This window comes from Tasmannia lanceolata, unplaced genomic scaffold (assembly GCF_043159265.1).
Source record: "Tasmannia lanceolata isolate RefF3 unplaced genomic scaffold, GAP_Taslan_0.1 ptg000015l, whole genome shotgun sequence".
Classification (NCBI taxonomy): Eukaryota; Viridiplantae; Streptophyta; class Magnoliopsida; order Canellales; family Winteraceae; genus Tasmannia; species Tasmannia lanceolata.
In genome coordinates, this window is record NW_027518692.1 from 23,644,590 (window position 1) to 23,653,901 (window position 9,312).

Sequence of the window (9,312 nt, forward strand, 5' to 3'; positions counted from 1 at the left end):
TTTTATTACATTTAAAAAAAAGAAAACTTTTAGGCAACTGATATTGGCACTACCTTGTTTTAATAATTGCACAAACTCAACTTGTCTTTTCTGTTTTAAGTGGCTTATGAGTTATGAGAGCCTTCTGAGAAGGGTAATAACCTCTGGCAGCTCTTTAAATAATAAGAGAAAAGGTGAGTACTAACTTAGTACAAATACTAAAACATTGTAGTGCCAAGTGCCAACCTCAGTTGCCAATTTTTATTTTTATATTTTTCTCATTCAATTTAAGGTGGAATCGGAATAGGAATCGGAATAGGAATCAAGAAATTTTCCCTTCTTGATTGACGCTATCAATATGCCAAAACCCTAAAACCCCTGATCTCTGAACTCCATAACTCTAGGGTTCCTCGATTCCCAAAACCCATCTCAGAATCAAGAAATTTCCCAAATCAAAAGAACCCTAAAAAAGCCCTAAATTCCTTACAGAAATGGCGTCAAACACGCCAAACTTAGAGTGTCGAATGTATGAAGCTAGGTACCCAGAAGTGGACATGGCAGTGATGATTCAAGTGAAGACCATTGCTGATATGGGAGCTTATGTTTCTTTGTTATAATACAATAACATTGAAGGAATGATTTTGTTCTCTGAATTATCGCGACATCGAATTAGGAGTGTTAGTAGTTTGATAAAGGTGGGGCGACAAGAGCCTGTCATGGTGCTTAGGGTTGATAAGGAGAAGGGTTATATTGATCTTAGTAAGAGAAGGGTTTCTGAAGAAGATATAGAGGCTTGTGAGGAGAGGTATAATAAGAGTAGCTTGTTCATTCTATCATGCGTCATGTGGCAGAGACAATGTTGTTGGATTTAGAGGTACTAGATTTGGTCTTATGATCCATTTTTTTTTTTTTTGGTCTAAATGGAATTCTTAGAAAGTTGGGTTTTATCTCTATTGGTTTCTATCGCTTGATTGCTTACAAGAATCTGTGTTTGTGAAATATGTGTTTGTGAAGATGGATTGAGTGTATTGGTGTCTAACTTCATTGAACAACACAAGTTTGCGAAATTATTAACAGACATTATTTGATTGATATATTGCACTTGCATTCTATTGCAAGGGAGTTTGTGCTTATATGTGTTTAAGCATGTATGTGTTTAAATTCATGGAGATTTCGGATTATACCAATAAAGCAACAGGAATAAAGAAATACCTGCAAATAATCGAATCCAGCCTGTAGAAGGAATCAAAATGTGAGAAGAAAGAACTTACCTGTTGAGTTATGTATGTTCACAATCATACTAACACGCACATCATAGTTACCGTATTGCTCTATTCACCCTATGAGTTGTGGACTGATTTAGTGAACTAGTTTGCCACTTTAGGTTATTTTACTTATTTCTTTAATAATTTCATGTGGAATATAGTGTAACTGATTTAATGAACTACTTTGCCAGTTTAGGTTATTAGGGGTGCAACTCAGGTCGGTTTTTTTTGGAATTCTGATTTAGCTTCTACCTTAGATATCGGGTCAGGTTCGGGTTGATTCCTATTCATTTTTCAGCAAAAGCTCAACCCCACCCTACTCAAGTTGCACCCCTATAGGTTATTTCTTTCATAATTTCACTTGGAATATAGTCCATTTCAAACTGTAAGTAGAACGTACTGTGAACTGGGTTTCTATCGACATTCAGCAACTGCACCTTAATTAATAGGGAACTTTCAGCAAAAGTACAAATTTATGAACTGAAAAGATACTATTTTGGGTTCCAAAGCATAAAAAATCCAATATAATCAAAAGGAAGCGTGGTGTCCTATGTAGAAGACTTGAGCAACTACAAGCCATGTGCATAGACATAAGCATCTGTATACTTCTGATACTTGGAATTAGCAGAAGGCATCTCAAATATGCTCATGTCAAAAGCATGGTAAGTTGGTAACTAGAATTGTCAGGATTTTGCCTCAAAAAGCTTGAAAAAAGCCTTAACTGGCAAACTCATATCTGTCCATGATTTGTTGATTTCAGTTGAACATGGATTGGGAGATTATTCATCTGTTTTAATTCTCCTTTACCAGGAATCGTGTAAATGCACTTCATTCCATGAAGATCCTTCAATATGAGGGCTGTTACCACGTCTTTGTGCCGATAATCTATTCTCTTCTTTCCCTTTTTTTTTTGCATCATAATCTCTTCTTTCCCTTAATTACAGTACAACCATAATTTAGGTCTATTCAAAAGTAAATCAGCTATTTTCATTTCAAAGTGTGCTACTATTTCATTGCAAGATAGTCAGGAACTCTCCACATACTCTCTACTGGTATTTAAGCCGAAAAGTCATCTTTAATTGTACATCATAAAGGTTCATTACTTTCATCAGTCACACTAAAAGTTTCCCACAAAATAAAGTAAAAAATGGGCTACACATGAGAATTTTTACCTAGTGTATGAGGGTGATTCTAATGGCAACTCATGACGTGCTATCACTAAATTAAATTCCCTTGGCCACCATTGCACCCACTGATGGGACCATCCTAAAGTCCCAATTTTAATTTCTAGGTATCTTTTAAGTCCCTTAAGTTATATTAGGGGTATTATAGTCTTTTCCCATGAATATCACTTGGCTTATTTGACTTATGAGTGTTTTAAGGGCCCGCAAAGTGTGCGTTCGAGAAAAAAAAAAAGACGTGTTTTGAAGTGAATAAAAAACTGTGTTTAATTAGAAAGTTAATCGGCAAAAAAGTCAAACTCACATCTAGGTGCCTCCTTCACCAAAAGTTTCCCTTTATGTCGATCTATCTCTTCGGTGCATGCTTTGATTGCATTGTTGAGAACTGATATGCCTTGTTCCTGGCCAAGAGAAAACAATAGCATAACAATATTGAATAAGAGGCCAAGAATGATGAGAACACCTAGCAGTTCTCTCAAGCTCAAAATATAGCACAATTGTGAAGTTACTTGTCCAGAAGTATACATGATATGTAGATAGTAGACCTATACGAATCAAAATTATAATATAGATAATTGTCCAACAAGCAACCCTTTCAAAATGTTATGGCCTGTCTTTCTTCTTTTTCCTTTTGTATTCTTGTGTGACCTATGCACATTTCATCATTTTGGTTCCACTGAGGCTGCTGTATGGGTGCAGGTGAGTGAACGGGATGATAAGCTACTTGCTGAACATATGGCAAAATTGCACAGTGTAAATGAGGAGTTCCCTGGCGATGAAGGATCTGAAGAGGAAGAACATACAGGAATGGGTGAAATTGATTTGACCTTTTGACAATATTAAAACTGCCATTGGTACTTTAGCCCTCCCCAGATCCCACAATGGCGGGAGCCTCATGCACTGGGCCGCCCTTGGTACTTTAAACGACTGGGTTTTCTAGCATTTTTTTCTGAATCTTCCTTTTCCTCCAAAAAGAAAATTCCTTGCTTAAATTCATAAAAGATTTACATGTGTCTTTTAGCAGTTCATCTCCCATGTCAACTTGGTACTTGGGTCATTCTTTCAATGCAAGGACTACTGCTTGCTCTGTTTTTCATCTCTTTAATTTTGTCTGTCTTGCTCCTTTCCTACTTAAATATTTTCCCCCACCCCTAAAATGCGGAGAGTCCCTCAGTAATTTGCCAGTGGAATGAGTGAAAGTTACTAAATTTTCATTTAGTTTTCTTATTTCTTATTATCTTCTCATTGCTCTTGACAGTGGTTCCCAACATAGACCTCCTCCTGCTTGCATTTTTCCATGCCTCAATCATGTCTTGCATCCTTATTGTTTGTATTTTCCTGCTCGTGATTTGCCTTTCACTAGCTTCATTTCTAGCTCTCAATCATTTTCATCGACGCTTATGACATTATCTCCCCTGTTTCTTGGTTACTCAGTACTGTAAATGTGAACCTCGAATTACGTTTCGCGTTGATTTTAACCTTGCCGACAAGTCTAGTTGTTGATGTTTCCTTAGCTATAATGCATCGATTTGAGTTGGTTGTTTCAAAGGCTAATTCAAGGGCTTGTTATGTTGTGGATTGCCTTTAAAGGGCTTTGAACCAGTTTCTTAAAAGTATCAAGTGTTCTAGTCTATGGAGCTGCATTCCATTCCCATACACAGTTGGAGTCCTGTGAGTGCGGATCTGTCTACAGATATTTAGTACAATCAGTTCCGGCCAATGTGGGTCAGATTGAGATGGAACAACTTTACAGCAACTTGCTACGATAATAAGCCATTGGAGAAGATTGTTTCACCTCCCTCAACTAGGGAGCCGTTTGGATACGCGGATTTTAGAATCCGGGTTTTCAGTTTGAAAACAGTATAAAAGAGGGTTCATGATCAAGCTGTTGTATGCTGTCTTGGCAGCGTTTCTTGAATTGTAAGTGAGAAATTCAGGTTTTAAAAATCTCTCTTGTGTCCTCACATTTCTAAAACCTGGAAATATGGGAGGATCTGCTACTCTCTTGCTGTCGGAAAGAAGGGCGAGAAGTAAAAAAAGAGTAAAAAACGACGGCTGGTCCTCTTCTTCCCTTGTCTCTTAGCTACAATTTTGAAGAAATCCCCGATTCTAATCCGTGTATCCAAACAGCCTGGTGCTCCGTTTGGATGCCAGAATTTTTTTGGTTCTTGGGACTTTTGTGGAATTTCCGCAGGAAACCCACGTTTGGTTGCTAGTTATATAGTGAGCAAAAAAGAATCCCACAAACCAAAATAACCCCGCACGAAACCCAAAGCTGGAAAAAAAAATCCCAGGAACCAAAATAATCTCGCATGAAATCCGAGGAACCAAAATAACCAAAAGAAGAACTTTTTTCTTCCCAACAGTTCAAGCAACCAAACAAAGGGATTTTTATTTTACCGGGATTTTTTTTTCCCACCATAGTCCGGTCAACCAAACATGGGATTTTTATTTTACCGGGATACTTCTAGGGAGTTTTTTTTCCCACCATTCTCCCAGGAAGTTTTTTGTTCCACAAAAGTCCCAAGAACCAAAATAATTTTGGCATCCAAACGGAGTAACAAGTGTCCTACCCAAAAATCAGCCTTTCACTTTTTTGTGAAGGACCCTGATTAAAAACATGTTTTTCAGTGAGATTAATCTCAGCCCTTCCACAAACATGTTTTTTACATTACATGGATTGTGATAAATTGGTTTGAAGCAAAGCATAAAAGTTGGGTTTGATCACTCAGTTGCATGGTAATTATTTTCTCGTGAAGGTTATTAGTTGTTGCTGTAAAATTGGTGGCAATCAGCCAATCAATGCTGTGCGTGAGCAAAACACTGTTGGCCTAACAGTTGTAAGGTGGGGACTGCTATTCTGTGATCTGCATGATCTGCACCGTTCAAATCACCTAAACTTAGCAGGCGGATTACATGAACAAATCAGTTGATCTTGTTTTCTCAATGCCAAATGGAGATCTCTCCATTCTGTTAAAGGTTTGTAATTACCTTCTCAGTAAAAATCAACCTAGGAAACCAAAATTTATTAGGGCCTTTTCGCCATGGCTCCGTTCAGTTGGGCTACTTGCCGTGAAAATAAACTTTCCATTTGAAAATACATAGAGCAATGACTTTTGCATCTGTAAAATAGAGATATCTTGTGTGAAATCTTGTGATTCATGATGATTCTGACAGTTCAAATAATTTTAGGGATTTGAAAGTTCTCTTCTGTGGGTCCAGTTACTATATATGACTCAAAAAGTATCTTATAGAACATGTTTCAAAATCATCTTATAGCACATGTTTCATGTGAGGAATGGTAAACTGAAGGGTGACCTACCAGGGCTTCTTTCTATTCACTCTATTTCTTTTCTGGCTTGAACAACTCTCACTGAGGCTGAGTAAGGAAATGAAGCTAGCAGCTCCCTAGAGTTCACCCGTGAGGCTCTTAATTGCTGACACATTGGTCCACCCAAAAATTCGAATTTTGGGTTGAACTGTAACAGGATTGTCTTATTCATTTAATTCATCTGATCTGGCTGTTGTCGTGACCCACAAAATGGATTTCCGCTAAATTGCCTAGCAAATTCCTGATCAAAATTATTAAACCAAATTACAGATAAGAACAATATGGTTCTAGATTATACTAATATACATTGACATTCTAGACCATGCACATTGAGAAAACTAGTAAATATTTATGATTGCCTTATCTCCAAGACGAAACCCATATCGTTAACTTAATTTTTATTCAATTCTTTGTATTAACATTCAACCTAATTTAAAAAGAAAAAGAAAAAGAAAAAGAAAAAGAAAGGAATGATTCATATGTTAGTAGATTAACATGAGCATAGAGTCTACATGGAAAGAATTTGCTAATAAATAAAAGTTTATTATAATCCTGCCAAGAAAGAGAAATAAGTTGAAAATGCAACGTATTATGCTGAAGATTTTGTGTATATTCATAAAAACCTTAAGCTACCATCGAGAGGAGAAGAGAACTACAAAGTAGGGCCTTCTAAATATAGGGATGTTGTTTCGAAGCGCTAGACTTAGAAGTACGTATAGATTTGGATCTGAAAAAATCTTTTTCTTAATGATCCAGTGCTTGAGCACGTCTCGGTACCATTAGATGAAGATTTAGAAGTCGATGATGGTATTTATGTCGAACTTGATTTGTTTTGTTTAGCTTATATTTTGTTGATTTGTTAATTTTTTATCAACACTTTTTGTAACATCACTTTTTATAATTCTTCACCGATTGTTTGTTGACATTTTCCACCAAACGGAGACAAACCCCAAAATCACTTTTGGATAACAAGTATGCAAGATACTAGTGTCGGTATCCCGATAATAATAGAAAACTAGAAGAAAAACTTCAAAAAAGAATAAAGAACGATTTTTCAAAGGCTTCAAGAGAGTGAAATGCTTTGGAAATTCTCAACTTGGGTTCTCCATAATGGAATTTCATATTATCCTGCAAATGGTTAGTTTTAACTCTATTTATAAAATATTTGGTGTCTTTTCCGTTTGAAATACACCTTTTCTAGGCACCTTTTCAATTCGGGTTGAAATATGCGGTTAGATCGTGCCCATCTACAATTCTACAATCCAGATCAATCCTAGAGTGAATGTTGATTTGTGTAAAACCTCAATCCTCCCCCTGTAAACGCTAGATCATCAATCAACGACAAGGATTACACCATATCGGCTTATTATCGTTGGGATGCGACTGGACTTGATCCAATAATCCACAACCGATCAATTAGTAGCCGTTACTGTGATCCGACACACAAGATCACATCCATTCCAGCACTACGAACACAACAGATTATTCTAATCGTGATTGAATGGCTCATATCCAATCTAGAAAAAAATTAAGCACTCCAATCACTTCCCATGACGTACGCCAAAATGCGCCCCACTGCCCACGCCGCGCGTATGCCAGTTTGAGCAACAAAGAAAGAGAGAAGTAGGAAGGAGTATATTAACCCCTCTCCAACTTTTCCACTTTTCCAATCCAGGACTATGTTTCAGTTTCCGAGAAGCATCTCTTTCAATAAAGCGCCTACTTTTCAAATAAATTACGGCTTTTCTTCTCAAAACCTTTTCCATAGACATTTTATTTTGAAAATATTGCGTCACACTTGTCCTCATAAATCATACTTTTTCAAGCCTTCTTTCACGCTCTCGTCACTCATGCCCGCTCTAATCTTTTCTTCTCTAAAGCCTCTCTAGCCCTCTCACAGCACTTGACAAACCATGGAACAGAATTTCATGGCAGCCAACACATGGCCTTAATATTTGTTTGAGTGGTTTTTTTTCATCAACGCATCCTATCTGAATCACCAATGCCACTCCTATACTTTTTGTTGTCAACATGATGCAACCCTACTTCCCCATCTCTCTCTCTCTCTCTCTCTCTCTCTCTCTCTCTCTCTCTCTCTCTCTCTCTCTCTCTCTCTCTCTCTCTCTCTCTCTCTCTCTCTCTCTCTCTCTCTCTCTATATATATATATATATATATATATATATATATATATATATATATATATATATATATATATATATATATATATATAGCAACAATATCCTTTTGAATCTCTATGTGGAGATTATGAGGTCTACTATTTTTCAAAAAGCATTTTGAGGCCCACTTCTTATGATGATCCAAACCCTTAATTTGTTGGACGACAATGTAAATAGGCTGTACCGCGTAAATCATCTCCGTAGGCTGATCTTAACCCTCGAATCATCATAAGAGGTTTCTATAACGTGCAGTCTCTACAAATCGGAGTGTTGAGGCCAAACAAATGAACAGTTTGGATCATCTTATAAGGTGGGGCCCAGTTTACCTTTTTAAAAATAGTTGACTTCACATGCACACCACATATAAAATCTCCTCTATGTAAATGGCCACCTAAAGCCTCCTTTAAATCTATCTATCTATCTAGTATATATTAAGTATGTTTCTTTCCATTTGTCATTCACATTTTCTTCTAAGAAAAAACTTTTATTGGAAAACAATTGTAAATGCTAATTCGGTTATGAGGGCATTTTGTCAGTTGTGATGGTACTGATTCGGTTTCCAATTTCGTAATTCGGTTTTATCACATCTCTAACTTCCGACTATGCTATGCGTTTAACTTTCCCACATAATAAATCTTTCTATTTGATGCTATTTTATTGTTTAAATTTTGGGCGCTGATATTCCCTTCTTGACGGCTGGCTAACGTTTTCCCACCATTTGACCTCTCTCTCTACACACACACAACAGGAACAGTTGGTGGGCCCAACAGAAACCGTTGGTGGAATGGTGGGCCCATCTTTGAAAAACATAGGCCCCGCCCATACCACACCATAGGATAATCCAAACCGTCCATTATGGGCCATAAACGTAAATAGGTTGCTTCCCAAAATATTATTTCCATAGGCTGATCTTAGCCCTCCGATCTAAATAGAAACTACATCTTATGCAACCTCAATAGATTGTAGGGTTGTGATCATCCTACGGAAATGATTTTTGGGGCACAACCTATTTACATTGTGGCCCATCAAATGGACGGCTCGGATCATCCTATGGTCTGGACGGTACACTTCATTTTCAAAAATATGGGTGGAGCCTAAATTGGTACGAACCACACCATAGGATGATCCAAACCATGGACGGCTTGGACCATCCTATGTTGTGGACGGTACGCTTAAATTTGAAAAATATCGGTGGGGCCTACGATTGGGCCTTAATGTTAGTGTACGACCAACTCCATAGGATTATCCAAACCATGGACTGCTTGGATCATCCTATGTTGTGGACGAGCCTTAATGTTTCTGTACGACCACAGGATGATCCAAACCATTAATTTGATGGGTCAACCCTTTTGGGGGCACAACCCATTTACGTTATGGC

General features: G+C 37.4%; 1 pseudogene across 1 annotated transcript; it reads left to right on the plus strand.

Annotated features, from left to right (window-relative positions):
• The first annotated feature begins 315 nt into the window (after positions 1–315).
• On the plus strand, positions 316–4,485 carry LOC143891874 (eukaryotic translation initiation factor 2 subunit alpha homolog pseudogene; annotated as a pseudogene). Its single transcript, XR_013255426.1, has 2 exons — positions 316–853; positions 3,125–4,485. The product of XR_013255426.1 is annotated as a eukaryotic translation initiation factor 2 subunit alpha homolog pseudogene (transcript).
• The last annotated feature ends 4,827 nt before the right edge of the window (positions 4,486–9,312 follow it).